The 20,402-nt window shown below is 51.1% G+C and overlaps 41 non-coding genes across 41 annotated transcripts; 11 read left to right on the top strand and 30 right to left on the bottom strand.

The window, feature by feature from the left end:
• Window positions 1-238: 238 nt before the first annotated feature.
• On the bottom strand, window positions 239-311 carry trnar-acg (transfer RNA arginine (anticodon ACG)). Its single transcript has one exon. It is a non-coding gene; the product is annotated as a tRNA-Arg (tRNA).
• Window positions 312-941: 630 nt separating this feature from the next.
• trnae-cuc (transfer RNA glutamic acid (anticodon CUC)) lies at window positions 942-1,013 on the top strand. Its single transcript has one exon. It is a non-coding gene; the product is annotated as a tRNA-Glu (tRNA).
• A 55-nt stretch (window positions 1,014-1,068) lies between these two features.
• trnay-gua (transfer RNA tyrosine (anticodon GUA)) lies at window positions 1,069-1,155 on the bottom strand. The gene is given in 2 exon segments: window positions 1,069-1,104; window positions 1,119-1,155. It is a non-coding gene; the product is annotated as a tRNA-Tyr (tRNA).
• A 123-nt stretch (window positions 1,156-1,278) lies between these two features.
• Window positions 1,279-1,350, bottom strand: trnae-uuc (transfer RNA glutamic acid (anticodon UUC)). Its single transcript has one exon. It is a non-coding gene; the product is annotated as a tRNA-Glu (tRNA).
• Window positions 1,351-1,825: 475 nt separating this feature from the next.
• trnar-acg (transfer RNA arginine (anticodon ACG)) lies at window positions 1,826-1,898 on the bottom strand. The gene has a single exon. It is a non-coding gene; the product is annotated as a tRNA-Arg (tRNA).
• Window positions 1,899-2,528: 630 nt separating this feature from the next.
• trnae-cuc (transfer RNA glutamic acid (anticodon CUC)) lies at window positions 2,529-2,600 on the top strand. Its single transcript has one exon. It is a non-coding gene; the product is annotated as a tRNA-Glu (tRNA).
• Window positions 2,601-2,655: 55 nt separating this feature from the next.
• On the bottom strand, window positions 2,656-2,742 carry trnay-gua (transfer RNA tyrosine (anticodon GUA)). The gene is given in 2 exon segments: window positions 2,656-2,691; window positions 2,706-2,742. It is a non-coding gene; the product is annotated as a tRNA-Tyr (tRNA).
• Window positions 2,743-4,115: 1,373 nt separating this feature from the next.
• On the top strand, window positions 4,116-4,187 carry trnae-cuc (transfer RNA glutamic acid (anticodon CUC)). The gene has a single exon. It is a non-coding gene; the product is annotated as a tRNA-Glu (tRNA).
• Window positions 4,188-4,452: 265 nt separating this feature from the next.
• On the bottom strand, window positions 4,453-4,524 carry trnae-uuc (transfer RNA glutamic acid (anticodon UUC)). The gene has a single exon. It is a non-coding gene; the product is annotated as a tRNA-Glu (tRNA).
• A 474-nt stretch (window positions 4,525-4,998) lies between these two features.
• trnar-acg (transfer RNA arginine (anticodon ACG)) lies at window positions 4,999-5,071 on the bottom strand. The gene has a single exon. It is a non-coding gene; the product is annotated as a tRNA-Arg (tRNA).
• Window positions 5,072-6,038: 967 nt separating this feature from the next.
• Window positions 6,039-6,110, bottom strand: trnae-uuc (transfer RNA glutamic acid (anticodon UUC)). Its single transcript has one exon. It is a non-coding gene; the product is annotated as a tRNA-Glu (tRNA).
• Window positions 6,111-6,586: 476 nt separating this feature from the next.
• On the bottom strand, window positions 6,587-6,659 carry trnar-acg (transfer RNA arginine (anticodon ACG)). The gene has a single exon. It is a non-coding gene; the product is annotated as a tRNA-Arg (tRNA).
• Window positions 6,660-7,289: 630 nt separating this feature from the next.
• On the top strand, window positions 7,290-7,361 carry trnae-cuc (transfer RNA glutamic acid (anticodon CUC)). Its single transcript has one exon. It is a non-coding gene; the product is annotated as a tRNA-Glu (tRNA).
• Window positions 7,362-7,416: 55 nt separating this feature from the next.
• On the bottom strand, window positions 7,417-7,503 carry trnay-gua (transfer RNA tyrosine (anticodon GUA)). Its single transcript is given in 2 exon segments — window positions 7,417-7,452; window positions 7,467-7,503. It is a non-coding gene; the product is annotated as a tRNA-Tyr (tRNA).
• Window positions 7,504-7,626: 123 nt separating this feature from the next.
• Window positions 7,627-7,698, bottom strand: trnae-uuc (transfer RNA glutamic acid (anticodon UUC)). The gene has a single exon. It is a non-coding gene; the product is annotated as a tRNA-Glu (tRNA).
• A 476-nt stretch (window positions 7,699-8,174) lies between these two features.
• On the bottom strand, window positions 8,175-8,247 carry trnar-acg (transfer RNA arginine (anticodon ACG)). The gene has a single exon. It is a non-coding gene; the product is annotated as a tRNA-Arg (tRNA).
• Window positions 8,248-8,877: 630 nt separating this feature from the next.
• trnae-cuc (transfer RNA glutamic acid (anticodon CUC)) lies at window positions 8,878-8,949 on the top strand. The gene has a single exon. It is a non-coding gene; the product is annotated as a tRNA-Glu (tRNA).
• A 265-nt stretch (window positions 8,950-9,214) lies between these two features.
• On the bottom strand, window positions 9,215-9,286 carry trnae-uuc (transfer RNA glutamic acid (anticodon UUC)). Its single transcript has one exon. It is a non-coding gene; the product is annotated as a tRNA-Glu (tRNA).
• A 474-nt stretch (window positions 9,287-9,760) lies between these two features.
• Window positions 9,761-9,833, bottom strand: trnar-acg (transfer RNA arginine (anticodon ACG)). The gene has a single exon. It is a non-coding gene; the product is annotated as a tRNA-Arg (tRNA).
• A 630-nt stretch (window positions 9,834-10,463) lies between these two features.
• trnae-cuc (transfer RNA glutamic acid (anticodon CUC)) lies at window positions 10,464-10,535 on the top strand. The gene has a single exon. It is a non-coding gene; the product is annotated as a tRNA-Glu (tRNA).
• Window positions 10,536-10,590: 55 nt separating this feature from the next.
• Window positions 10,591-10,677, bottom strand: trnay-gua (transfer RNA tyrosine (anticodon GUA)). The gene is given in 2 exon segments: window positions 10,591-10,626; window positions 10,641-10,677. It is a non-coding gene; the product is annotated as a tRNA-Tyr (tRNA).
• A 669-nt stretch (window positions 10,678-11,346) lies between these two features.
• Window positions 11,347-11,419, bottom strand: trnar-acg (transfer RNA arginine (anticodon ACG)). The gene has a single exon. It is a non-coding gene; the product is annotated as a tRNA-Arg (tRNA).
• Window positions 11,420-12,049: 630 nt separating this feature from the next.
• trnae-cuc (transfer RNA glutamic acid (anticodon CUC)) lies at window positions 12,050-12,121 on the top strand. The gene has a single exon. It is a non-coding gene; the product is annotated as a tRNA-Glu (tRNA).
• Window positions 12,122-12,176: 55 nt separating this feature from the next.
• On the bottom strand, window positions 12,177-12,263 carry trnay-gua (transfer RNA tyrosine (anticodon GUA)). The gene is given in 2 exon segments: window positions 12,177-12,212; window positions 12,227-12,263. It is a non-coding gene; the product is annotated as a tRNA-Tyr (tRNA).
• Window positions 12,264-12,386: 123 nt separating this feature from the next.
• trnae-uuc (transfer RNA glutamic acid (anticodon UUC)) lies at window positions 12,387-12,458 on the bottom strand. The gene has a single exon. It is a non-coding gene; the product is annotated as a tRNA-Glu (tRNA).
• A 474-nt stretch (window positions 12,459-12,932) lies between these two features.
• On the bottom strand, window positions 12,933-13,005 carry trnar-acg (transfer RNA arginine (anticodon ACG)). Its single transcript has one exon. It is a non-coding gene; the product is annotated as a tRNA-Arg (tRNA).
• A 967-nt stretch (window positions 13,006-13,972) lies between these two features.
• On the bottom strand, window positions 13,973-14,044 carry trnae-uuc (transfer RNA glutamic acid (anticodon UUC)). Its single transcript has one exon. It is a non-coding gene; the product is annotated as a tRNA-Glu (tRNA).
• Window positions 14,045-14,519: 475 nt separating this feature from the next.
• trnar-acg (transfer RNA arginine (anticodon ACG)) lies at window positions 14,520-14,592 on the bottom strand. Its single transcript has one exon. It is a non-coding gene; the product is annotated as a tRNA-Arg (tRNA).
• A 630-nt stretch (window positions 14,593-15,222) lies between these two features.
• trnae-cuc (transfer RNA glutamic acid (anticodon CUC)) lies at window positions 15,223-15,294 on the top strand. The gene has a single exon. It is a non-coding gene; the product is annotated as a tRNA-Glu (tRNA).
• Window positions 15,295-15,349: 55 nt separating this feature from the next.
• trnay-gua (transfer RNA tyrosine (anticodon GUA)) lies at window positions 15,350-15,436 on the bottom strand. The gene is given in 2 exon segments: window positions 15,350-15,385; window positions 15,400-15,436. It is a non-coding gene; the product is annotated as a tRNA-Tyr (tRNA).
• Window positions 15,437-15,559: 123 nt separating this feature from the next.
• Window positions 15,560-15,631, bottom strand: trnae-uuc (transfer RNA glutamic acid (anticodon UUC)). The gene has a single exon. It is a non-coding gene; the product is annotated as a tRNA-Glu (tRNA).
• A 475-nt stretch (window positions 15,632-16,106) lies between these two features.
• On the bottom strand, window positions 16,107-16,179 carry trnar-acg (transfer RNA arginine (anticodon ACG)). Its single transcript has one exon. It is a non-coding gene; the product is annotated as a tRNA-Arg (tRNA).
• A 630-nt stretch (window positions 16,180-16,809) lies between these two features.
• On the top strand, window positions 16,810-16,881 carry trnae-cuc (transfer RNA glutamic acid (anticodon CUC)). Its single transcript has one exon. It is a non-coding gene; the product is annotated as a tRNA-Glu (tRNA).
• A 265-nt stretch (window positions 16,882-17,146) lies between these two features.
• trnae-uuc (transfer RNA glutamic acid (anticodon UUC)) lies at window positions 17,147-17,218 on the bottom strand. The gene has a single exon. It is a non-coding gene; the product is annotated as a tRNA-Glu (tRNA).
• A 476-nt stretch (window positions 17,219-17,694) lies between these two features.
• On the bottom strand, window positions 17,695-17,767 carry trnar-acg (transfer RNA arginine (anticodon ACG)). Its single transcript has one exon. It is a non-coding gene; the product is annotated as a tRNA-Arg (tRNA).
• Window positions 17,768-18,397: 630 nt separating this feature from the next.
• trnae-cuc (transfer RNA glutamic acid (anticodon CUC)) lies at window positions 18,398-18,469 on the top strand. The gene has a single exon. It is a non-coding gene; the product is annotated as a tRNA-Glu (tRNA).
• A 265-nt stretch (window positions 18,470-18,734) lies between these two features.
• trnae-uuc (transfer RNA glutamic acid (anticodon UUC)) lies at window positions 18,735-18,806 on the bottom strand. The gene has a single exon. It is a non-coding gene; the product is annotated as a tRNA-Glu (tRNA).
• A 474-nt stretch (window positions 18,807-19,280) lies between these two features.
• trnar-acg (transfer RNA arginine (anticodon ACG)) lies at window positions 19,281-19,353 on the bottom strand. Its single transcript has one exon. It is a non-coding gene; the product is annotated as a tRNA-Arg (tRNA).
• Window positions 19,354-19,983: 630 nt separating this feature from the next.
• Window positions 19,984-20,055, top strand: trnae-cuc (transfer RNA glutamic acid (anticodon CUC)). Its single transcript has one exon. It is a non-coding gene; the product is annotated as a tRNA-Glu (tRNA).
• A 55-nt stretch (window positions 20,056-20,110) lies between these two features.
• Window positions 20,111-20,197, bottom strand: trnay-gua (transfer RNA tyrosine (anticodon GUA)). The gene is given in 2 exon segments: window positions 20,111-20,146; window positions 20,161-20,197. It is a non-coding gene; the product is annotated as a tRNA-Tyr (tRNA).
• Window positions 20,198-20,320: 123 nt separating this feature from the next.
• trnae-uuc (transfer RNA glutamic acid (anticodon UUC)) lies at window positions 20,321-20,392 on the bottom strand. Its single transcript has one exon. It is a non-coding gene; the product is annotated as a tRNA-Glu (tRNA).
• Window positions 20,393-20,402: the final 10 nt, after the last annotated feature.

The following is a 20,402-nucleotide window of genomic DNA, read 5'->3' as shown; positions in this document are numbered from 1 at the left end:
ATACTATAAACTGGTCATTAAAGCAAGGTCCCCGTGACAGTGCTTATGCGATGCATTTGAAAGCACGCACGGTATTGTATGGTAGGCGCTATCTAGCTGACAAAACGGCCTATGGTTGGACTGTCAGTTTACAAGAAAAAAAAACTAACCATTCCAATACCAATAGTCAAAAACTATGGGCTAATAAAACAAGCTAATAAAACTGCTGTAGGCTGATAGCGAAGCAAAAGAGGCAGATCGAGCCAGCCAGGAGTCGAACCTAGAATCTTCTGATCCGTAGTCAGACGCGTTATCCATTGCGCCACTGGCCCACCGGTCAGGCGCCCTGGTGTTTACACGCATCTTGGTGGTGTTCGCCTGGAGCGGGGCCTGTCGCAACATCAACTTTTTCTCATGCCATTAACAGGCCTGGAGCCAACGTAAGGAAGCGCTCCGATGAGGGGTCTGCTATGAAAAGCTTGAAGACGGAGGCGTCACATGTTAGGGATCTCTGTCTTCCTGGCGTGGCTAACGTAGCTGGGTAGCAAATTACTTTAAAACAGTGCAAGGCTGGCCGCTCAAAAAGCCAGGCATACCTCAGAGACGACGACACTCTGTGCTATGCGCTCTGTCAACCTGGAGCTCCTTCGCCAGATGCTCTGCAGAAGAAGGGCTGAAAACAAAAAGCGGAGTGAGTCAGGCACCTCTTGGCACTGAGAGCACGGCTGGGCTCTCCTTGTTGTCTTTTGCAAGCTGCTTTGATTGAATTGCAAGTTGCGGTGTTGTTAGGATGTTCTCACGGAGCATGTGACAGTTTCTCAGTGGAAGAACTGTGATCCAGGGTCAGAGACTCTCTCCTCTCCAAGAGGAAAAGGCTAGCCTTAGCGGTTTTGCTTGAGAAATTGCAGCAAAATCTGGTAGAGGCCGACAGGCAGGCTTGAGGAGACAGGCTGAACAGCCCTTCCCTGGTGGTCTAGTGGTTAGGATTCGGCGCTCTCACCGCCGCGGCCCGGGTTCGATTCCCGGTCAGGGAACGTTCCTTTTGCCCTCCAGCGCGGCCAAGAAAATGTTTGAGTGTGAAAAGTGACCTCCTTCGAGCCGGAGTCGAACCAGCGACCTAAGGATTGCCAACGTTCCACCTACAGTCCTCCGCTCTACCAGCTGAGCTATCGAAGGTATGCAGGGAAAGAGAAGAACCTCAACCTATCAGGTTGCTGCAGCTCCACTGCTGGCTAAAAGCGATTCAGTAATAGACAGAAGCTCTGGCTGTTCGATAAGGGGAGCAAAGACAAGCCAAACTTCCCATACCGGGAGTCGAACCCGGGCCGCCTGGGTGAAAACCAGGAATCCTGACCGCTAGACCATATGGGAAAGCCCGCAAACGCCGGTCAGGCTTGTGTGCCATTTTTCATGCGTGTGGCCAGTACAAGGGCAGGGTTATGTTAGGCCCTTTGGCATTCAGTGTGTGACCGTCGCCTTTAAGAATATGGCAATGTTCCGAAGGGATTGTTTACTGAATTCACTTGTACCAGACTCGATGGAGGGAGATGTCATTTGTCTCTCCCAGGGGGTGCAGCTCTCTCCCATTCTTGTGTTCGCATAAAAAGATACTATAAACTGGTCATTAAAGCAAGGTCCCCGTGACAGTGCTTATGCGATGCATTTGAAAGCACGCACGGTATTGTATGGTAGGTGCTATCTAGCTGACAAAACGGCCTATGGTTGGACTGTCAGTTTACAAGAAAAAAAAAACTAACCATTCCAATACCAATAGTCAAAAACTATGGGCTAATAAAACAAACTAATAAAACTGCTGTAGGCTGATAGCGAAGCAAAAGAGGCAGATCGAGCCAGCCAGGAGTCGAACCTAGAATCTTCTGATCCGTAGTCAGACGCGTTATCCATTGCGCCACTGGCCCACCGGTCAGGCGCCCTGGTGTTTACACGCATCTTGGTGGTGTTCGCCTGGAGCGGGGCCTGTCGCAACATCAACTTTTTCTCATGCCATTAACAGGCCTGGAGCCAACGTAAGGAAGCGCTCCGATGAGGGGTCTGCTATGAAAAGCTTGAAGACGGAGGCGTCACATGTTAGGGATCTCTGTCTTCCTGGCGTGGCTAACGTAGCTGGGTAGCAAATTACTTTAAAACAGTGCAAGGCTGGCCGCTCAAAAAGCCAGGCATACCTCAGAGACGACGACACTCTGTGCTATGCGCTCTGTCAACCTGGAGCTCCTTCGCCAGATGCTCTGCAGAAGAAGGGCTGAAAACAAAAAGCGGAGTGAGTCAGGCACCTCTTGGCACTGAGAGCACGGCTGGGCTCTCCTTGTTGTCTTTTGCAAGCTGCTTTGATTGAATTGCAAGTTGCGGTGTTGTTAGGATGTTCTCACGGAGCATGTGACAGTTTCTCAGTGGAAGAACTGTGATCCAGGGTCAGAGACTCTCTCCTCTCCAAGAGGAAAAGGCTAGCCTTAGCGGTTTTGCTTGAGAAATTGCAGCAAAATCTGGTAGAGGCCGACAGGCAGGCTTGAGGAGACAGGCTGAACAGCCCTTCCCTGGTGGTCTAGTGGTTAGGATTCGGCGCTCTCACCGCCGCGGCCCGGGTTCGATTCCCGGTCAGGGAACGTTCCTTTTGCCCTCCAGCGCGGCCAAGAAAATGTTTGAGTGTGAAAAGTGACCTCCTTCGAGCCGGAGTCGAACCAGCGACCTAAGGATTGCCAACGTTCCACCTACAGTCCTCCGCTCTACCAGCTGAGCTATCGAAGGTATGCAGGGAAAGAGAAGAACCTCAACCTATCAGGTTGCTGCAGCTCCACTGCTGGCTAAAAGCGATTCAGTAATAGACAGAAGCTCTGGCTGTTCGATAAGGGGAGCAAAGACAAGCCAAACTTCCCATACCGGGAGTCGAACACGGGCCGCCTGGGTGAAAACCAGGAATCCTGACCGCTAGACCATATGGGAAAGCCCGCAAACGCCGGTCAGGCTTGTGTGCCATTTTTCATGCGTGTGGCCAGTACAAGGGCAGGGTTATGTTAGGCCCTTTGGCATTCAGTGTGTGACCGTCGCCTTTAGGAATATGGCAATGTTCGAAGGGATTGTTTACTGAATTCACTTGTACCAGACTCGATGGAGGGAGATGTCATTTGTCTCTCCCAGGGGGTGCAGCTCTCTCCCATTCTTGTGTTCGCATAAAAAGATACTATAAACTGGTCATTAAAGCAAGGTCCCCGTGACAGTGCTTATGCGATGCATTTGAAAGCACGCACGGTATTGTATGGTAGGTGCTATCTAGCTGACAAAACGGCCTATGGTTGGACTGTCAGTTTACAAGAAAAAAAAAAACTAACCATTCCAATACCAATAGTCAAAAACTATGGGCTAATAAAACAAGCTAATAAAACTGCTGTAGGCTGATAGCGAAGCAAAAGAGGCAGATCGAGCCAGCCAGGAGCCGTACCTAGAATCTTCTGATCCGTAGTCAGACGCGTTATCCATTGCGCCACTGGCCCACCGATGAGGCGCCCTGGTGTTTACACGCATCTTGGTGGTGTTTGCCTGGAGCGGGGCCTGTCGCAACATCAACTTTTTCTCATGCCATTAACAGGCCTGGAGCCAACGTAAGGAAGCGCTCCAAAGAGGGGTCTGCTATGAAAAGCTTGAAGACGGAGGCGTCACATGTTAGGGATCTCTGTCTTCCTGGCGTGGCTAACGTAGCTGGGTAGCAAATTACTTTAAAACAGTGCAAGGCTGGCCGCTCAAAAAGCCAGGCATACCTCAGAGACGACGACACTCTGTGCTATGCGCTCTGTCAACCTCGAGCTCCTTCGCCAGATGCTCTGCAGAAGAAGGGCTGAAAACAAAAAGCGGAGTGAGTCAGGCACCTCTTGGCACTAAGAGCACGGCTGGGCTCTCCTTGTTGTCTTTTGCAAGCTGCTTTGATTGAATTGCAAGTTGCGATGTTGTTAGGATGTTCTCACAGAGCATGTGACAGTTTCTCAGTGGAAGAACTGTGATCCAGGGTCAGAGACTCTCTCCTCTCCAAGAGGAAAAGGCTAGCCTTAGCGGTTTTGCTTGAGAAATTGCAGCAAAATCTGGTAGAGGCCCACAGGCAGGCTTGAGGAGACAGGCTGAACAGCCCTTCCCTGGTGGTCTAGTGGTTAGGATTCGGCGCTCTCACCGCCGCGGCCCGGGTTCGATTCCCGGTCAGGGAACGTTCCTTTTGCCCTCCAGCGCGGCCAAGAAAATGTTTGAGTGTGAAAAGTGACCTCCTTCGAGCCGGAGTTGAACCAGCGACCTAAGGATTGCCAACGTTCCACCTACAGTCCTCCGCTCTACCAGCTGAGCTATCGAAGGTATGCAGGGAAAGAGAAGAACCTCAACCTATCAGGTTGCTGCAGCTCCACTGCTGGCTAAAAGCGATTCAGTAATAGACAGAAGCTCTGGCTGTTCGATAAGGGGAGCAAAGACAAGCCAAACTTCCCATACCGGGAGTCGAACCCGGGCCGCCTGGGTGAAAACCAGGAATCCTGACCGCTAGACCATATGGGAAAGCCCGCAAACGCCGGTCAGGCTTGTGTGCCATTTTTCATGCGTGTGGCCAGTACAAGGGCAGGGTTATGTTAGGCCCTTTGGCATTCAGTGTGTGACCGTCGCCTTTAGGAATATGGCAATGTTCCGAAGGGATTGTTTACTGAATTCACTTGTACCAGACTCGATGGAGGGAGATGTCATTTGTCTCTCCCAGGGGGTGCAGCTCTCTCCCATTCTTGTGTTCGCATAAAAAGATACTATAAACTGGTCATTAAAGCAAGGTCCCCGTGACAGTGCTTATGCGATGCATTTGAAAGCACGCACGGTATTGTATGGTAGGCGCTATCTAGCTGACAAAACGGCCTATGGTTGGACTGTCAGTTTACAAGAAAAAAAAACTAACCATTCCAATACCAATAGTCAAAAACTATGGGCTAATAAAACAAGCTAATAAAACTGCTGTAGGCTGATAGCGAAGCAAAAGAGGCAGATCGAGCCAGCCAGGAGTCGAACCTAGAATCTTCTGATCCGTAGTCAGACGCGTTATCCATTGCGCCACTGGCCCACCGATGAGGCGCCCTGGTGTTTACACGCATCTTGGTGGTGTTTGCCTGGAGCGGGGCCTGTCGCAACATCAACTTTTTCTCATGCCATTAACAGGCCTGGAGCCAACGTAAGGAAGCGCTCCAAAGAGGGGTCTGCTATGAAAAGCTTGAAGACGGAGGCGTCACATGTTAGGGATCTCTGTCTTCCTGGCGTGGCTAACGTAGCTGGGTAGCAAATTACTTTAAAACAGTGCAAGGCTGGCCGCTCAAAAAGCCAGGCATACCTCAGAGACGACGACACTCTGTGCTATGCGCTCTGTCAACCTCGAGCTCCTTCGCCAGATGCTCTGCAGAAGAAGGGCTGAAAACAAAAAGCGGAGTGAGTCAGGCACCTCTTGGCACTAAGAGCACGGCTGGGCTCTCCTTGTTGTCTTTTGCAAGCTGCTTTGATTGAATTGCAAGTTGCGATGTTGTTAGGATGTTCTCACAGAGCATGTGACAGTTTCTCAGTGGAAGAACTGTGATCCAGGGTCAGAGACTCTCTCCTCTCCAAGAGGAAAAGGCTAGCCTTAGCGGTTTTGCTTGAGAAATTGCAGCAAAATCTGGTAGAGGCCCACAGGCAGGCTTGAGGAGACAGGCTGAACAGCCCTTCCCTGGTGGTCTAGTGGTTAGGATTCGGCGCTCTCACCGCAGCGGCCCGGGTTCGACTCCCGGTCAGGGAACGTTCCTTTTGCCCTCCAGCGCGGCCAAGAAAATGTTTGAGTGTGAAAAGTGACCTCCTTCGAGCCGGAGTTGAACCAGCGACCTAAGGATTGCCAACGTTCCACCTACAGTCCTCCGCTCTACCAGCTGAGCTATCAAAGGTATGCAGGGAAAGAGAAGAACCTCAACCTATCAGGTTGCTGCAGCTCCACTGCTGGCTAAAAGCGATTCAGTAATAGACAGAAGCTCTGGCTGTTCGATAAGGGGAGCAAAGACAAGCCAAACTTCCCATACCGGGAGTCGAACCCGGGCCGCCTGGGTGAAAACCAGGAATCCTGACCGCTAGACCATATGGGAAAGCCCGCAAACGCCGGTCAGGCTTGTGTGCCATTTTTCATGCGTGTGGCCAGTACAAGGGCAGGGTTATGTTAGGCCCTTTGGCATTCAGTGTGTGACCGTCGCCTTTAAGAATATGGCAATGTTCCGAAGGGATTGTTTACTGAATTCACTTGTACCAGACTCGATGGAGGGAGATGTCATTTGTCTCTCCCAGGGGGTGCAGCTCTCTCCCATTCTTGTGTTCGCATAAAAAGATACTATAAACTGGTCATTAAAGCAAGGTCCCCGTGACAGTGCTTATGCGATGCATTTGAAAGCACGCACGGTATTGTATGGTAGGTGCTATCTAGCTGACAAAACGGCCTATGGTTGGACTGTCAGTTTACAAGAAAAAAAAAAACTAACCATTCCAATACCAATAGTCAAAAACTATGGGCTAATAAAACAAGCTAATAAAACTGCTGTAGGCTGATAGCGAAGCAAAAGAGGCAGATCGAGCCAGCCAGGAGTCGAACCTAGAATCTTCTGATCCGTAGTCAGACGCGTTATCCATTGCGCCACTGGCCCACCGGTCAGGCGCCCTGGTGTTTACACGCATCTTGGTGGTGTTCGCCTGGAGCGGGGCCTGTCGCAACATCAACTTTTTCTCATGCCATTAACAGGCCTGGAGCCAACGTAAGGAAGCGCTCCGATGAGGGGTCTGCTATGAAAAGCTTGAAGACGGAGGCGTCACATGTTAGGGATCTCTGTCTTCCTGGCGTGGCTAACGTAGCTGGGTAGCAAATTACTTTAAAACAGTGCAAGGCTGGCCGCTCAAAAAGCCAGGCATACCTCAGAGACGACGACACTCTGTGCTATGCGCTCTGTCAACCTGGAGCTCCTTCGCCAGATGCTCTGCAGAAGAAGGGCTGAAAACAAAAAGCGGAGTGAGTCAGGCACCTCTTGGCACTGAGAGCACGGCTGGGCTCTCCTTGTTGTCTTTTGCAAGCTGCTTTGATTGAATTGCAAGTTGCGGTGTTGTTAGGATGTTCTCACGGAGCATGTGACAGTTTCTCAGTGGAAGAACTGTGATCCAGGGTCAGAGACTCTCTCCTCTCCAAGAGGAAAAGGCTAGCCTTAGCGGTTTTGCTTGAGAAATTGCAGCAAAATCTGGTAGAGGCCGACAGGCAGGCTTGAGGAGACAGGCTGAACAGCCCTTCCCTGGTGGTCTAGTGGTTAGGATTCGGCGCTCTCACCGCCGCGGCCCGGGTTCGATTCCCGGTCAGGGAACGTTCCTTTTGCCCTCCAGCGCGGCCAAGAAAATGTTTGAGTGTGAAAAGTGACCTCCTTCGAGCCGGAGTCGAACCAGCGACCTAAGGATTGCCAACGTTCCACCTACAGTCCTCCGCTCTACCAGCTGAGCTATCGAAGGTATGCAGGGAAAGAGAAGAACCTCAACCTATCAGGTTGCTGCAGCTCCACTGCTGGCTAAAAGCGATTCAGTAATAGACAGAAGCTCTGGCTGTTCGATAAGGGGAGCAAAGACAAGCCAAACTTCCCATACCGGGAGTCGAACCCGGGCCGCCTGGGTGAAAACCAGGAATCCTGACCGCTAGACCATATGGGAAAGCCCGCAAACGCCGGTCAGGCTTGTGTGCCATTTTTCATGCGTGTGGCCAGTACAAGGGCAGGGTTATGTTAGGCCCTTTGGCATTCAGTGTGTGACCGTCGCCTTTAAGAATATGGCAATGTTCCGAAGGGATTGTTTACTGAATTCACTTGTACCAGACTCGATGGAGGGAGATGTCATTTGTCTCTCCCAGGGGGTGCAGCTCTCTCCCATTCTTGTGTTCGCATAAAAAGATACTATAAACTGGTCATTAAAGCAAGGTCCCCGTGACAGTGCTTATGCGATGCATTTGAAAGCACGCACGGTATTGTATGGTAGGTGCTATCTAGCTGACAAAACGGCCTATGGTTGGACTGTCAGTTTACAAGAAAAAAAAAAACTAACCATTCCAATACCAATAGTCAAAAACTATGGGCTAATAAAACAAACTAATAAAACTGCTGTAGGCTGATAGCGAAGCAAAAGAGGCAGATCGAGCCAGCCAGGAGTCGAACCTAGAATCTTCTGATCCGTAGTCAGACGCGTTATCCATTGCGCCACTGGCCCACCGGTCAGGCGCCCTGGTGTTTACACGCATCTTGGTGGTGTTCGCCTGGAGCGGGGCCTGTCGCAACATCAACTTTTTCTCATGCCATTAACAGGCCTGGAGCCAACGTAAGGAAGCGCTCCGATGAGGGGTCTGCTATGAAAAGCTTGAAGACGGAGGCGTCACATGTTAGGGATCTCTGTCTTCCTGGCGTGGCTAACGTAGCTGGGTAGCAAATTACTTTAAAACAGTGCAAGGCTGGCCGCTCAAAAAGCCAGGCATACCTCAGAGACGACGACACTCTGTGCTATGCGCTCTGTCAACCTCGAGCTCCTTCGCCAGATGCTCTGCAGAAGAAGGGCTGAAAACAAAAAGCGGAGTGAGTCAGGCACCTCTTGGCACTGAGAGCACGGCTGGGCTCTCCTTGTTGTCTTTTGCAAGCTGCTTTGATTGAATTGCAAGTTGCGGTGTTGTTAGGATGTTCTCACGGAGCATGTGACAGTTTCTCAGTGGAAGAACTGTGATCCAGGGTCAGAGACTCTCTCCTCTCCAAGAGGAAAAGGCTAGCCTTAGCGGTTTTGCTTGAGAAATTGCAGCAAAATCTGGTAGAGGCCCACAGGCAGGCTTGAGGAGACAGGCTGAACAGCCCTTCCCTGGTGGTCTAGTGGTTAGGATTCGGCGCTCTCACCGCCGCGGCCCGGGTTCGATTCCCGGTCAGGGAACGTTCCTTTTGCCCTCCAGCGCGGCCAAGAAAATGTTTGAGTGTGAAAAGTGACCTCCTTCGAGCCGGAGTTGAACCAGCGACCTAAGGATTGCCAACGTCCCACCTACAGTCCTCCGCTCTACCAGCTGAGCTATCGAAGGTATGCAGGGAAAGAGAAGAACCTCAACCTATCAGGTTGCTGCAGCTCCACTGCTGGCTAAAAGCGATTCAGTAATAGACAGAAGCTCTGGCTGTTCGATAAGGGGAGCAAAGACAAGCCAAACTTCCCATACCGGGAGTCGAACCCGGGCCGCCTGGGTGAAAACCAGGAATCCTGACCGCTAGACCATATGGGAAAGCCCGCAAACGCCGGTCAGGCTTGTGTGCCATTTTTCATGCGTGTGGCCAGTACAAGGGCAGGGTTATGTTAGGCCCTTTGGCATTCAGTGTGTGACCGTCGCCTTTAAGAATATGGCAATGTTCCGAAGGGATTGTTTACTGAATTCACTTGTACCAGACTCGATGGAGGGAGATGTCATTTGTCTCTCCCAGGGGGTGCAGCTCTCTCCCATTCTTGTGTTCGCATAAAAAGATACTATAAACTGGTCATTAAAGCAAGGTCCCCGTGACAGTGCTTATGCGATGCATTTGAAAGCACGCACGGTATTGTATGGTAGGCGCTATCTAGCTGACAAAACGGCCTATGGTTGGACTGTCAGTTTACAAGAAAAAAAAACTAACCATTCCAATACCAATAGTCAAAAACTATGGGCTAATAAAACAAGCTAATAAAACTGCTGTAGGCTGATAGCGAAGCAAAAGAGGCAGATCGAGCCATCCAGGAGTCGAACCTAGAATCTTCTGATCCGTAGTCAGACGCGTTATCCATTGCGCCACTGGCCCACCGGTGAGGCGCCCTGGTGTTTACACGCATCTTGGTGGTGTTTGCCTGGAGCGGGGCCTGTCGCAACATCAACTTTTTCTCATGCCATTAACAGGCCTGGAGCCAACGTAAGGAAGCGCTCCGATGAGGGGTCTGCTATGAAAAGCTTGAAGACGGAGGTGTCACATGTTAGGGATCTCTGTCTTCCTGGCGTGGCTAACGTAGCTGGGTAGCAAATTACTTTAAAACAGTGCAAGGCTGGCCGCTCAAAAAGCCAGGCATACCTCAGAGACGACGACACTCTGTGCTATGCGCTCTGTCAACCTGGAGCTCCTTCGCCAGATGCTCTGCAGAAGAAGGGCTGAAAACAAAAAGCGGAGTGAGTCAGGCACCTCTTGGCACTGAGAGCACGGCTGGGCTCTCCTTGTTGTCTTTTGCAAGCTGCTTTGATTGAATTGCAAGTTGCGATGTTGTTAGGATGTTCTCACAGAGCATGTGACAGTTTCTCAGTGGAAGAACTGTGATCCAGGGTCAGAGACTCTCTCCTCTCCAAGAGGAAAAGGCTAGCCATAGCGGTTTTGCTTGAGAAATTGCAGCAAAATCTGGTAGAGGCCCACAGGAAGGCTTGAGGAGACAGACTGAACAGCCCTTCCCTGGTGGTCTAGTGGTTAGGATTCGGCGCTCTCACCGCCGCGGCCCGGGTTCGATTCCCGGTCAGGGAACGTTCCTTTTGCCCTCCAGCGCGGCCAAGAAAATGTTTGAGTGTGAAAAGTGACCTCCTTCGAGCCGGAGTCGAACCAGCGACCTAAGGATTGCCAACGTTCCACCTACAGTCCTCCGCTCTACCAGCTGAGCTATCGAAGGTATGCAGGGAAAGAGAAGAACCTCAACCTATCAGGTTGCTGCAGCTCCACTGCTGGCTAAAAGCGATTCAGTAATAGACAGAAGCTCTGGCTGTTCGATAAGGGGAGCAAAGACAAGCCAAACTTCCCATACCGGGAGTCGAACCCAGGCCGTCTGGGTGAAAACCAGGAATCCTGACCGCTAGACCATATGGGAAAGCCCGCAAACGCCGGTCAGGCTTGTGTGCCATTTTTCATGCGTGTGGCCAGTACAAGGGCAGGGTTATGTTAGGCCCTTTGGCATTCAGTGTGTGACCGTCGCCTTTAAGAATATGGCAATGTTCCGAAGGGATTGTTTACTGAATTCACTTGTACCAGACTCGATGGAGGGAGATGTCATTTGTCTCTCCCAGGGGGTGCAGCTCTCTCCCATTCTTGTGTTCGCATAAAAAGATACTATAAACTGGTCATTAAAGCAAGGTCCCCGTGACAGTGCTTATGCGATGCATTTGAAAGCACGCACGGTATTGTATGGTAGGCGCTATCTAGCTGACAAAACGGCCTATGGTTGGACTGTCAGTTTACAAGAAAAAAAAACTAACCATTCCAATACCAATAGTCAAAAACGATGGGCTAATAAAACAAGCTAATAAAACTGCTGTAGGCTGATAGCGAAGCAAAAGAGGCAGATCGAGCCAGCCATGAGTCGAACCTAGAATCTTCTGATCCGTAGTCAGACGCGTTATCCATTGCGCCACTGGCCCACCGGTGAGGCGCCCTGGTGTTTACACGCATCTTGGTGGTGTTTGCCTGGAGCGGGGCCTGTCGCAACATCAACTTTTTCTCATGCCATTAACAGGCCTGGAGCCAACGTAAGGAAGCGCTCCAAAGAGGGGTCTGCTATGAAAAGCTTGAAGACTGAGGCGTCACATGTTAGGGATCTCTGTCTTCCTGGCGTGGCTAACGTAGCTGGGTAGCAAATTACTTTAAAACAGTGCAAGGCTGGCCGCTCAAAAAGCCAGGCATACCTCAGAGACGACGACACTCTGTGCTATGCGCTCTGTCAACCTCGAGCTCCTTCGCCAGATGCTCTGCAGAAGAAGGGCTGAAAACAAAAAGCGGAGTGAGTCAGGCACCTCTTGGCACTGAGAGCACGGCTGGGCTCTTCTTGTTGTCTTTTGCAAGCTGCTTTGATTGAATTGCAAGTTGCGATGTTGTTAGGATGTTCTCACAGAGCATGTGACAGTTTCTCAGTGGAAGAACTGTGATCCAGGGTCAGAGACTCTCTCCTCTCCAAGAGGAAAAGGCTAGCCTTAGCGGTTTTGCTTGAGAAATTGCAGCAAAATCTGGTAGAGGCCCACAGGCAGGCTTGAGGAGACAGGCTGAACAGCCCTTCCCTGGTGGTCTAGTGGTTAGGATTCGGCGCTCTCACCGCCGCGGCCCGGGTTCGATTCCCGGTCAGGGAACGTTCCTTTTGCCCTCCAGCGCGGCCAAGAAAATGTTTGAGTGTGAAAAGTGACCTCCTTCGAGCCGGAGTCGAACCAGCGACCTAAGGATTGCCAACGTTCCACCTACAGTCCTCCGCTCTACCAGCTGAGCTATCGAAGGTATGCAGGGAAAGAGAAGAACCTCAACCTATCAGGTTGCTGCAGCTCCACTGCTGGCTAAAAGCGATTCAGTAATAGACAGAAGCTCTGGCTGTTCGATAAGGGGAGCAAAGACAAGCCAAACTTCCCATACCGGGAGTCGAACCCGGGCCGCCTGGGTGAAAACCAGGAATCCTGACCGCTAGACCATATGGGAAAGCCCGCAAACGCCGGTCAGGCTTGTGTGCCATTTTTCATGCGTGTGGCCAGTACAAGGGCAGGGTTATGTTAGGCCCTTTGGCATTCAGTGTGTGACCGTCGCCTTTAGGAATATGGCAATGTTCCGAAGGGATTGTTTACTGAATTCACTTGTACCAGACTCGATGGAGGGAGATGTCATTTGTCTCTCCCAGGGGGTGCAGCTCTCTCCCATTCTTGTGTTCGCATAAAAAGATACTATAAACTGGTCATTAAAGCAAGGTCCCCGTGACAGTGCTTATGCGATGCATTTGAAAGCACGCACGGTATTGTATGGTAGGCGCTATCTAGCTGACAAAACGGCCTGTGGTTGGACTGTCAGTTTACAAGAAAAAAAAACTAACCATTCCAATACCAATAGTCAAAAACTATGGGCTAATAAAACAAGCTAATAAAACTGCTGTAGGCTGATAGCGAAGCAAAAGAGGCAGATCGAGCCAGCCAGGAGTCGAACCTAGAATCTTCTGATCCGTAGTCAGACGCGTTATCCATTGCGCCACTGGCCCACCGATGAGGCGCCCTGGTGTTTACACGCATCTTGGTGGTGTTTGCCTGGAGCGGGGCCTGTCGCAACATCAACTTTTTCTCATGCCATTAACAGGCCTGGAGCCAACGTAAGGAAGCGCTCCAAAGAGGGGTCTGCTATGAAAAGCTTGAAGACGGAGGCGTCACATGTTAGGGATCTCTGTCTTCCTGGCGTGGCTAACGTAGCTGGGTAGCAAATTACTTTAAAACAGTGCAAGGCTGGCCGCTCAAAAAGCCAGGCATACCTCAGAGACGACGACACTCTGTGCTATGCGCTCTGTCAACCTCGAGCTCCTTCGCCAGATGCTCTGCAGAAGAAGGGCTGAAAACAAAAAGCGGAGTGAGTCAGGCACCTCTTGGCACTAAGAGCACGGCTGGGCTCTCCTTGTTGTCTTTTGCAAGCTGCTTTGATTGAATTGCAAGTTGCGATGTTGTTAGGATGTTCTCACAGAGCATGTGACAGTTTCTCAGTGGAAGAACTGTGATCCAGGGTCAGAGACTCTCTCCTCTCCAAGAGGAAAAGGCTAGCCTTAGCGGTTTTGCTTGAGAAATTGCAGCAAAATCTGGTAGAGGCCCACAGGCAGGCTTGAGGAGACAGGCTGAACAGCCCTTCCCTGGTGGTCTAGTGGTTAGGATTCGGCGCTCTCACCGCAGCGGCCCGGGTTCGACTCCCGGTCAGGGAACGTTCCTTTTGCCCTCCAGCGCGGCCAAGAAAATGTTTGAGTGTGAAAAGTGACCTCCTTCGAGCCGGAGTTGAACCAGCGACCTAAGGATTGCCAACGTTCCACCTACAGTCCTCCGCTCTACCAGCTGAGCTATCAAAGGTATGCAGGGAAAGAGAAGAACCTCAACCTATCAGGTTGCTGCAGCTCCACTGCTGGCTAAAAGCGATTCAGTAATAGACAGAAGCTCTGGCTGTTCGATAAGGGGAGCAAAGACAAGCCAAACTTCCCATACCGGGAGTCGAACCCGGGCCGCCTGGGTGAAAACCAGGAATCCTGACCGCTAGACCATATGGGAAAGCCCGCAAACGCCGGTCAGGCTTGTGTGCCATTTTTCATGCGTGTGGCCAGTACAAGGGCAGGGTTATGTTAGGCCCTTTGGCATTCAGTGTGTGACCGTCGCCTTTAAGAATATGGCAATGTTCCGAAGGGATTGTTTACTGAATTCACTTGTACCAGACTCGATGGAGGGAGATGTCATTTGTCTCTCCCAGGGGGTGCAGCTCTCTCCCATTCTTGTGTTCGCATAAAAAGATACTATAAACTGGTCATTAAAGCAAGGTCCCCGTGACAGTGCTTATGCGATGCATTTGAAAGCACGCACGGTATTGTATGGTAGGTGCTATCTAGCTGACAAAACGGCCTATGGTTGGACTGTCAATTTACAAGAAAAAAAAAACTAACCATTCCAATACCAATAGTCAAAAACTATGGGCTAATAAAACAAGCTAATAAAACTGCTGTAGGCTGATAGCGAAGCAAAAGAGGCAGATCGAGCCAGCCAGGAGTCGAACCTAGAATCTTCTGATCCGTAGTCAGACGCGTTATCCATTGCGCCACTGGCCCACCGGTCAGGCGCCCTGGTGTTTACACGCATCTTGGTGGTGTTCGCCTGGAGCGGGGCCTGTCGCAACATCAACTTTTTCTCATGCCATTAACAGGCCTGGAGCCAACGTAAGGAAGCGCTCCGATGAGGGGTCTGCTATGAAAAGCTTGAAGACGGAGGCGTCACATGTTAGGGATCTCTGACTTCCTGGCGTGGCTAACGTAGCTGGGTAGCAAATTACTTTAAAACAGTGCAAGGCTGGCCGCTCAAAAAGCCAGGCATACCTCAGAGACGACGACACTCTGTGCTATGCGCTCTGTCAACCTGGAGCTCCTTCGCCAGATGCTCTGCAGAAGAAGGGCTGAAAACAAAAAGCGGAGTGAGTCAGGCACCTCTTGGCACTGAGAGCACGGCTGGGCTCTCCTTGTTGTCTTTTGCAAGCTGCTTTGATTGAATTGCAAGTTGCGGTGTTGTTAGGATGTTCTCACAGAGCATGTGACAGTTTCTCAGTGGAAGAACTGTGATCCAGGGTCAGAGACTCTCTCCTCTCCAAGAGGAAAAGGCTAGCCTTAGCGGTTTTGCTTGAGAAATTGCAGCAAAATCTGGTAGAGGCCGACAGGCAGGCTTGAGGAGACAGGCTGAACAGCCCTTCCCTGGTGGTCTAGTGGTTAGGATTCGGCGCTCTCACCGCCGCGGCCCGGGTTCGATTCCCGGTCAGGGAACGTTCCTTTTGCCCTCCAGCGCGGCCAAGAAAATGTTTGAGTGTGAAAAGTGACCTCCTTCGAGCCGGAGTCGAACCAGCGACCTAAGGATTGCCAACGTTCCACCTACAGTCCTCCGCTCTACCAGCTGAGCTATCGAAGGTATGCAGGGAAAGAGAAGAACCTCAACCTATCAGGTTGCTGCAGCTCCACTGCTGGCTAAAAGCGATTCAGTAATAGACAGAAGCTCTGGCTGTTCGATAAGGGGAGCAAAGACAAGCCAAACTTCCCATACCGGGAGTCGAACCCGGGCCGCCTGGGTGAAAACCAGGAATCCTGACCGCTAGACCATATGGGAAAGCCCGCAAACGCCGGTCAGGCTTGTGTGCCATTTTTCATGCGTGTGGCCAGTACAAGGGCAGGGTTATGTTAGGCCCTTTGGCATTCAGTGTGTGACCGTCGCCTTTAAGAATATGGCAATGTTCCGAAGGGATTGTTTACTGAATTCACTTGTACCAGACTCGATGGAGGGAGATGTCATTTGTCTCTCCCAGGGGGTGCAGCTCTCTCCCATTCTTGTGTTCGCATAAAAAGATACTATAAACTGGTCATTAAAGCAAGGTCCCTGTGACAGTGCTTATGCGATGCATTTGAAAGCACGCACGGTATTGTATGGTAGGTGCTATCTAGCTGACAAAACGGCCTATGGTTGGACTGTCAGTTTACAAGAAAAAAAAAACTAACCATTCCAATACCAATAGTCAAAAACTATGGGCTAATAAAACAAGCTAATAAAACTGCTGTAGGCTGATAGCGAAGCAAAAGAGGCAGATCGAGCCAGCCAGGAGTCGAACCTAGAATCTTCTGATCCGTAGTCAGACGCGTTATCCATTGCGCCACTGGCCCACCGGTCAGGCGCCCTGGTGTTTACACGCATCTTGGTGGTGTTCGCCTGGAGCGGGGCCTGTCGCAACATCAACTTTTTCTCATGCCATTAACAGGCCTGGAGCCAACGTAAGGAAGCGCTCCGATGAGGGGTCTGCTATGAAAAGCTTGAAGACGGAGGCGTCACATGTTAGGGATCTCTGTCTTCCTGGCGTGGCTAACGTAGCTGGGTAGCAAATTACTTTAAAACAGTGCAAGGCTGGCCGCTCAAAAAGCCAGGCATACCTCAGAGACGACGACACTCTGTGCTATGCGCTCTGTCAACCTGGAGCTCCTTCGCCAGATGCTCTGCAGAAGAAGGGCTGAAAACAAAAAGCGGAGTGAGTCAGGCACCTCTTGGCACTGAGAGCACGGCTGGGCTCTCCTTGTTGTCTTTTGCAAGCTGCTTTGATTGAATTGCAAGTTGCGGTGTTGTTAGGATGTTCTCACGGAGCATGTGACAGTTTCTCAGTGGAAGAACTGTGATCCAGGGTCAGAGACTCTCTCCTCTCCAAGAGGAAAAGGCTAGCCTTAGCGGTTTTGCTTGAGAAATTGCAGCAAAATCTGGTAGAGGCCGACAGGCAGGCTTGAGGAGACAGGCTGAACAGCCCTTCCCTGGTGGTCTAGTGGTTAGGATTCGGCGCTCTCACCGCCGCGGCCCGGGTTCGATTCCCGGTCAGGGAACGTTCCTTTTGCCCTCCAGCGCGGCCAAGAAAATGTTTGAGTGTGAAAAGTGACCTCCTTCGAGCCGGAGTCGAACCAGCGACCTAAGGATTGCCAACGTTCCACCTACAGTCCTCCGCTCTACCAGCTTAGCTATCGAAGGTATGCAGGGAAAGAGAAGAACCTCAACCTATCAGGTTGCTGCAGCTCCACTGCTGGCTAAAAGCGATTCAGTAATAGACAGAAGCTCTGGCTGTTCGATAAGGGGAGCAAAGACAAGCCAAACTTCCCATACCGGGAGTCGAACCCGGGCCGCCTGGGTGAAAACCAGGAATCCTGACCGCTAGACCATATGGGAAAGCCCGCAAACGCCGGTCAGGCTTGTGTGCCATTTTTCATGCGTGTGGCCAGTACAAGGGCAGGGTTATGTTAGGCCCTTTGGCATTCAGTGTGTGACCGTCGCCTTTAAGAATATGGCAATGTTCCGAAGGGATTGTTTACTGAATTCACTTGTACCAGACTCGATGGAGGGAGATGTCATTTGTCTCTCCCAGGGGGTGCAGCTCTCTCCCATTCTTGTGTTCGCATAAAAAGATACTATAAACTGGTCATTAAAGCAAGGTCCCCGTGACAGTGCTTATGCGATGCATTTGAAAGCACGCACGGTATTGTATGGTAGGTGCTATCTAGCTGACAAAACGGCCTATGGTTGGACTGTCAGTTTACAAGAAAAAAAAAAACTAACCATTCCAATACCAATAGTCAAAAACTATGGGCTAATAAAACAAACTAATAAAACTGCTGTAGGCTGATAGCGAAGCAAAAGAGGCAGATCGAGCCAGCCAGGAGTCGAACCTAGAATCTTCTGATCCGTAGTCAGACGCGTTATCCATTGCGCCACTGGCCCACCGGTCAGGCGCCCTGGTGTTTACACGCATCTTGGTGGTGTTCGCCTGGAGCGGGGCCTGTCGCAACATCAACTTTTTCTCATGCCATTAACAGGCCTGGAGCCAACGTAAGGAAGCGCTCCGATGAGGGGTCTGCTATGAAAAGCTTGAAGACGGAGGCGTCACATGTTAGGGATCTCTGTCTTCCTGGCGTGGCTAACGTAGCTGGGTAGCAAATTACTTTAAAACAGTGCAAGGCTGGCCGCTCAAAAAGCCAGGCATACCTCAGAGACGACGACACTCTGTGCTATGCGCTCTGTCAACCTCGAGCTCCTTCGCCAGATGCTCTGCAGAAGAAGGGCTGAAAACAAAAAGCGGAGTGAGTCAGGCACCTCTTGGCACTGAGAGCACGGCTGGGCTCTCCTTGTTGTCTTTTGCAAGCTGCTTTGATTGAATTGCAAGTTGCGGTGTTGTTAGGATGTTCTCACGGAGCATGTGACAGTTTCTCAGTGGAAGAACTGTGATCCAGGGTCAGAGACTCTCTCCTCTCCAAGAGGAAAAGGCTAGCCTTAGCGGTTTTGCTTGAGAAATTGCAGCAAAATCTGGTAGAGGCCCACAGGCAGGCTTGAGGAGACAGGCTGAACAGCCCTTCCCTGGTGGTCTAGTGGTTAGGATTCGGCGCTCTCACCGCCGCGGCCCGGGTTCGATTCCCGGTCAGGGAACGTTCCTTTTGCCCTCCAGCGCGGCCAAGAAAATGTTTGAGTGTGAAAAGTGACCTCCTTCGAGCCGGAGTTGAACCAGCGACCTAAGGATTGCCAACGTCCCACCTACAGTCCTCCGCTCTACCAGCTGAGCTATCGAAGGTATGCAGGGAAAGAGAAGAACCTCAACCTATCAGGTTGCTGCAGCTCCACTGCTGGCTAAAAGCGATTCAGTAATAGACAGAAGCTCTGGCTGTTCGATAAGGGGAGCAAAGACAAGCCAAACTTCCCATACCGGGAGTCGAACCCGGGCCGCCTGGGTGAAAACCAGGAATCCTGACCGCTAGACCATATGGGAAAGCCCGCAAACGCCGGTCAGGCTTGTGTGCCATTTTTCATGCGTGTGGCCAGTACAAGGGCAGGGTTATGTTAGGCCCTTTGGCATTCAGTGTGTGACCGTCGCCTTTAAGAATATGGCAATGTTCCGAAGGGATTGTTTACTGAATTCACTTGTACCAGACTCGATGGAGGGAGATGTCATTTGTCTCTCCCAGGGGGTGCAGCTCTCTCCCATTCTTGTGTTCGCATAAAAAGATACTATAAACTGGTCATTAAAGCAAGGTCCCCGTGACAGTGCTTATGCGATGCATTTGAAAGCACGCACGGTATTGTATGGTAGGCGCTATCTAGCTGACAAAACGGCCTATGGTTGGACTGTCAGTTTACAAGAAAAAAAAACTAACCATTCCAATACCAATAGTCAAAAACTATGGGCTAATAAAACAAGCTAATAAAACTGCTGTAGGCTGATAGCGAAGCAAAAGAGGCAGATCGAGCCAGCCAGGAGTCGAACCTAGAATCTTCTGATCCGTAGTCAGACGCGTTATCCATTGCGCCACTGGCCCACCGGTGAGGCGCCCTGGTGTTTACACGCATCTTGGTGGTGTTTGCCTGGAGCGGGGCCTGTCGCAACATCAACTTTTTCTCATGCCATTAACAGGCCTGGAGCCAACGTAAGGAAGCGCTCCGATGAGGGGTCTGCTATGAAAAGCTTGAAGACGGAGGTGTCACATGTTAGGGATCTCTGTCTTCCTGGCGTGGCTAACGTAGCTGGGTAGCAAATTACTTTAAAACAGTGCAAGGCTGGCCGCTCAAAAAGCCAGGCATACCTCAGAGACGACGACACTCTGTGCTATGCGCTCTGTCAACCTGGAGCTCCTTCGCCAGATGCTCTGCAGAAGAAGGGCTGAAAACAAAAAGCGGAGTGAGTCAGGCACCTCTTGGCACTGAGAGCACGGCTGGGCTCTCCTTGTTGTCTTTTGCAAGCTGCTTTGATTGAATTGCAAGTTGCGATGTTGTTAGGATGTTCTCACAGAGCATGTGACAGTTTCTCAGTGGAAGAACTGTGATCCAGGGTCAGAGACTCTCTCCTCTCCAAGAGGAAAAGGCTAGCCATAGCGGTTTTGCTTGAGAAATTGCAGCAAAATCTGGTAGAGGCCCACAGGAAGGCTTGAGGAGACAGACTGAACAGCCCTTCCCTGGTGGTCTAGTGGTTAGGATTCGGCGCTCTCACCGCCGCGGCCCGGGTTCGATTCCCGGTCAGGGAACGTTCCTTTTGCCCTCCAGCGCGGCCAAGAAAATGTTTGAGTGTGAAAAGTGACCTCCTTCGAGCCGGAGTCGAACCAGCGACCTAAGGATTGCCAACGTTCCACCTACAGTCCTCCGCTCTACCAGCTGAGCTATCGAAGGTATGCAGGGAAAGAGAAGAACCTCAACCTATCAGGTTGCTGCAGCTCCACTGCTGGCTAAAAGCGATTCAGTAATAGACAGAAGCTCTGGCTGTTCGATAAGGGGAGCAAAGACAAGCCAAACTTCCCATACCGGGAGTCGAACCCAGGCCGCCTGGGTGAAAACCAGGAATCCTGACCGCTAGACCATATGGGAAAGCCCGCAA

Source organism: Pseudorasbora parva, chromosome 22 (genome assembly GCF_024679245.1).
Source record: "Pseudorasbora parva isolate DD20220531a chromosome 22, ASM2467924v1, whole genome shotgun sequence".
Lineage (NCBI taxonomy): Eukaryota > Metazoa > Chordata > Actinopteri > Cypriniformes > Gobionidae > Pseudorasbora > Pseudorasbora parva.
The sequence above is the reverse complement of the archived record's forward strand: the minus strand, read 5'-3'. Positions and strand labels throughout refer to the sequence as shown.